Raw genomic sequence first — 5,627 nt, 5'->3', positions numbered from 1 at the left:
TCCCTCTGCCCGGCCCCGCCGCCCAGATGTGCGCCCCGCCCGCAGCTGGAGGGGGAAAGCGGGGCAGCTTCGTTCCCCCTTCCCTTGAGCGGGAGGGAAAGCGGGAGCCGCCGCTGCGCTGCACCTGGGCAGAAGGCAGGAAAGCGAGCGGGGGCGTGGAATCCTTCGTTCCAAGAAGCACCTGGCGCCGGGCATGGAACCCCTGTGCCTCTCAACAGCCAGCTAACCTGCTGGTAACAGCTGTTCTCTGATCTTTTGTGGAGCCAAGATCAGTTGATGCCCGGGATCTCCCTTTCCTGGCTCCACCTCTCAAGCTCTTTCCTAGCTCTAGAGCAGCACTTTTGTCGGTTCCCAGACTTGTCACATATTTAATTTCTTCTTTTAAGCACTAAGCAAATGCCCAGCTGTAAAAACCAATCCTCTGATGCTCCTTCAACCCCTTCCCTCAAATAAAGGACAGATGAAAGCTTTTTTCTTTTCAAGGCAAGTACTTTGGATCTTAACAGAGCAGAGATCTCACCAGTTCAACATGGGCACGGAGACATGAAACACACTCTCCTTTCCCACCTCTTTGCAGCACATCACATTCTGGTGGATCCTGGAGCCCCTGCCAGATCTGCATTCTGTTGTGCAGTGACAGTGCCATATCCCTCCCCCTCCCTCCACAAGCCTGGGGGACACTGGCACAATTTCCCCTTCTGAATTTAAACCTGTGAAACACCAGCAGATGATGATTGGCAAAAGGTGGCTGCGACATAGGCACTAGATGTGTTCACCTTGACTGCTTGAGAGCAGAAATTGTCTCAAAAGTTTTCTTAATAGTTTTAGTAAGGCCTGGGCTATCACCTATAGCCTAAAGAAACACACATTGTATTAGCAGATGCAAGTATCCACAGCATGTCTGAGAACAAACCAACACTTTCCACTGTCTTGTGTCTGGAAGGCTCATCTCCCCCACAGCAAAACTTTGCCTCCTCTGAGGACATAAACACCGTAGCCCCTCTGCACAAAAGATCCCCACATCTCAGCTACACCCTGATGAGAACTTCACCAGGGAACTGTCTCTCCAAGGCAACACAGGCAAACCAGCTGACTGTAGACTTACCTTATGCTGACTAAAGAAACCTTTTGCAGGCAGGGTTCAGGACATTTCCACAAACAGAGCAAGAAACCCTCTATCCCAAGCAATCTTTCACTAGTAGAAATGCACCTCCCTCTATTGCTTTCACCAGCACATTGGCATTGGTTGGAATGCAATTTTCCCCCAACCCTGCCCTCTTGGTCTCAAGCCAGAGCCAAAAAGGCAAGACTCTTAGGCATAGACTATGTTTAATGAACCAAGAGAGCATATGTGTGGAGGGAGGGACTGGAAGCCTGAAACTGCACTATTCAAGCAAGCAGAATGGCAGTAACTCCAGTCAAAACATGGGGAAAACAGCAGGGCTTCTGGCTGAGTTATCAGCATGGAAGTCACTTTGTCTTGTTACTTAAAAACAAGAACAGCAGCCTTAGCAGCACAACATCCTTTACTGCCACTACTGAATTGCTGTCTTGACTACTGAACCTCCAAGGCCACCTTCTGCTGCATCTTCCACTTATTGGGAGCCACTTGCTGTATCTCTTAAACTAATCTGAAATACATCTTTCAAAAAAATCTAGTGCAAACCTGACACAGTGATAATTTTAAAAGCTATGCTGCTCATGTCAAATTATTCAACATCTGTCTTCATGTTCCCACAAAGATTAGCATAGGATGGTGGTTTCTGATGACACCTATAGTGAAATATTTTGACTTCTACCAGCAAGTTGCAAACAACCTGTCAAGAGGATAATGTCAATTTTCTAGTACTGCATATTAAAGCCAATTGGGGGCTTATCTGGTCTGTGAAGCTACTGACCTGACCTAAAAACAGAGGCTCTGGTGTCACAGGAGGGTGAATCTGACACTCTACAGCTGAAGAACAGCAAGACATGCTGAAGCACAGAGCTGGACAGATTTAATGCCTTGACCTTAAAGAGCTGCTAAAGAGCTGTGCAAAGCTTAGACCTTCAGCGAGACTTATTTCTTTAGCCCTCCAGTTACAAAACTCATTCCTGTAACCAAAAGGCTACAGCCAAAGCCACTGTAGGTTTAAGGGCTGTACACCAAGGAGAAGTGGCTGAGCACAACGTATGTATGTATGTATGTATATATATATACACACACATATATACATATAAAAAGACATCATTGGAAGGACCGCTGTGCTCATACATGGCATTTTCAAAACAGAATCATCCAAGCAGTGGCTCGCAGGAGCCAGCTCTGCTATTACCTTAACCAGCCATCTGCTCACCCATTTCCGTGGGCACAGGGTGCTCTGGGGTAACAGCAAGAAAGCTAAAGAGCTCTGTGTCTGGACTTCTGTTCCTGCTGGCAAAAGTGTTCTAAGCAGGAGCAAGGGAGAGGGACTGATCCAGCTCACTGAGCTCAAGGTCAACATTAGAGTGAATCTGTTCCCCCAGGCACTAGCAGCAAGAGACACATGGGTTGCAGGAGGGTGTGAGACATCCTACTCGGGCAATGCTGCTTTGAAAACTCCAGGAAAAAAGGGTTTACTTTACAGGTAAAAAGAGCTGGAAACAAATCATGTCATGTGTATGTGAAATGAGAAAGTGCAGATGTTTATGGCCTAAACCCAAGATATGTTTTACTGTGACATTCCTCCGCTGAAGATGCAAGAAAGCATCCTTCCACTAGGTTTTTTGGCTGCCTGGAGTGGCATCTCACAGGTGATTCAGTGCGATGGTGTCTCTTTAAAGAACAGAGCTTTACTGGGTCATTTATTCTCTGCCTCAGAGGCCAAGACGGGAGTACACCATATTGGAAGTGCTTCACCCCTACCAGTCTCAAGCACCTTAAGTAATGCAGCCCATCCAGCCCCCCTGATCACAGTGCCAGGCAGCTTTCCCTGCTTTCATTCCCTTTCCATCACCTTGCTGTAGCCCCTCATCACACACTGTGATGGCCTTTCCTGAAATGCCTTTTCTGCAGGTGGATTATGAGGGGACAAAACATTCGAGTCTTTTATTCAGCCTGAAAGATTGCTGCTGGCCAACTGGACTGTGCTAGTGGCAAGACAACCCAGATATGTTAAGTTGCACACAGAGTAAGCAGAGCAGCAGCTCTTTGCACGCTACACAAGTCCTGAAGTCTGCAAGGCTGACTAGGAAGGAAAAGGCATATTCCTCCACTTTCAGTCTAATTTATAGCCTTTAAGTGTTGATAACTCCAAGCCTGGAAGAGCAAGCCCCCTTTCTCCTTACCCTCTTCCCTCCCTCTGCATAAATTCTGACATTTCCTAGAGATTTATTACAGCTTGCTCCTCATCTTGATCAGCAGCATTAGCGCACCGGGATAGAACGGCACATGCAGTTTGGGAAATAGGATACCACAGAGGGCTAATAAAAGTTGGCTCTTGGCACTCTTGCTGAACTGCCTTCTGTATCAGCCCAGCCTTGTATCTTTGCAACAAGCACAGCTGAAAGGATGGGATCAGCTAATGAGAAAAGGGTTTCAGACACACTTCAGACAACAAATGCCAATTTATATAACAAGCCTCTTCAGGTAGCAGGCTAAAAGCACCTTGACTCCTAATAAAACTGCACCTCCATTGCAAATGCTCCTTTCCCAGAACCCCCCTTACACACATTTTATTTATACCATTCATCTCAATAAACCTCTCCAACAACTCTGCTTTCCTAGACAGAGGTCTTTTGTGTGCATCCTTGCGGCTGTATTATTTAAAGGGTACATCACATGGATACTTTATCTCATTTAATCTGATTTAATCTCAGCAGATTTACTGAAGTAAAATATATTTATAGACCCATATAGATGCCTCCCCCCATCTCCATCACCATAAATAAATATTCAAAAGCAGAAAAACAGATCTGAAACATGATACTTGAGTTCCCATAATTTCTGCCTTAAGTACCACATGAGACCAACATTCACAACACAGAACACTGAAGTACAGCTTAAAGCTGTGGTGAAAGACTAACGTTTAGGACAAACAAAGTAGAGGGCACAGTAGGACTAGTTGCTAATCCTGCCTTATTTATCCTTGCAAATATAATAGTATATTGGATCTGCTTGAGCCATCAATAACAGCAATTTCACATTGAAACAAACAGTGCTGGCTGCAAAAGGCATGAAATCAGTGCAGGGGAGTGGGCTGAAGGCCGGGTTGGGGAAGACTATGAAAATTATTAGTCACTGTAGAAGTTTCCAGTGTGCTGATTCCATGAGACACTGCTCTGAGCTACACTGAGACAGCTGTGTATTAAGGCTCCTGATTGTCTTCCCTCCTCTGCCTCTTCAAACTATCTGTTGAGAGGAGGGAAGAGACTGGATTTCTCCTTTGTGCAGTTAAGTAAGAACAGATAGAAGTAATATACTATTTTGGCTTAAAAGGATGCCTTCATCTTAGTGCATGCCTGTATCTGTGTTTTCTTTTGTACACAGCTTCTCCAATCTCTGAGACAAAAAAAAAAAAAAGACAAAAACATCAGTAAGTTATTCTGAAGAACTAATTTAGCAGCAACTCTATCAAATGCAAGTTCACTGAAGTGTATGAGAAAGTATAACAAGCAACCTTCTAAAGCACAGTTAAACAAAACTGGTTTTAAGCTCTGTCCCTCTTGCCATTCTAAGCAGAGAGGCCATTCTACAGCTACTCAGCAGCAAACACACTAAAACAAAACAATAAAAGTTCAGCTAGAAGCAGGTTACCTGTTTTAAAGGATTAAACAGCCTGCCCTGACCAGGTTTCTGTACCACAAACTCATTCTACTCCTCATCTTTGCAGCCTTCAGAAGGTACTACAGTTTTCCTCTAAACATGCAGACTGGGAAAAAACACATACTGGAGGAGGAAAGAAAAAACAGAAGCAGCTAAACACTGTTTAAAATGCTTATTTTACAAAATGGACCCAAACTCAAACTAACATCCCAGCCCTTAAAGAGAAAGGAGGAATTGTTTCCATTAAAGAAATACATCATTAAAAAGTGACCTACAAAGACTTACCCATAGTGAGCGAGACTGAACTGATCTTTGCCAGAGCTCACACAAGAGACTGGCTGCGTGTTATTAAAAAGGGGGAGCAGAGGGGGGGTGTGTGTGTGTTTGATTCTCACTGGGGTCTCTCTTCAGAGCTCAGAGACCTTGGCTTGTTGGAGGCAGAGGCGTGCCTTCCAGAAGGACTTTACAGCAACGCACAACTGAGTTGTAAGCCAAGATAAAGCCGGCTTGTTATGAGAGGCAAGTCTTGTGGGCTGCTTTTATTTATTTATTTCCCAGTGTACTGGAAATGCAGAGCTTGTAAAGCAAGAATTAAGAGAAGGCTGGGAGAGGGAAAGGGGGGCTGTACGGCTGGCTAAAGTAAATCCTGGCTGTTCTCTGAACCCAGGGCTTGTATTGGGAGGGGGCTCGGATTGCCAGCCCCAGCTTCTGCTCCCTGCCCTCGGAAACTGAGGGGCTGAGAGAGCCAGACCTCTCAGAGGACCACCCAAGCTTGCCATTTGCTACCCTGCCGGCAAAAAAGGAGGGGAAGTAGGCTCCATAATAATAATAATAATAATAATAA

The 5,627-nt window shown here is 45.3% G+C and overlaps 1 protein-coding gene across 1 annotated transcript in view; it reads right to left on the bottom strand.

Moving 5' to 3' along the window:
* Positions 1-5,627, bottom strand: part of MDGA1 (MAM domain containing glycosylphosphatidylinositol anchor 1) — a 151,991-nt gene that overhangs the window by 145,536 nt on the left and 828 nt on the right. The window lies entirely within an intron of this gene.

Source organism: Chaetura pelagica, unplaced genomic scaffold (genome assembly GCF_000747805.2).
Source record: "Chaetura pelagica isolate M959 unplaced genomic scaffold, ChaPel_1.0 scaffold271, whole genome shotgun sequence".
In the NCBI taxonomy this organism is placed as follows: Eukaryota; Metazoa; Chordata; class Aves; order Apodiformes; family Apodidae; genus Chaetura; species Chaetura pelagica.
The sequence above is the reverse complement of the archived record's forward strand: the minus strand, read 5'-3'. Positions and strand labels throughout refer to the sequence as shown.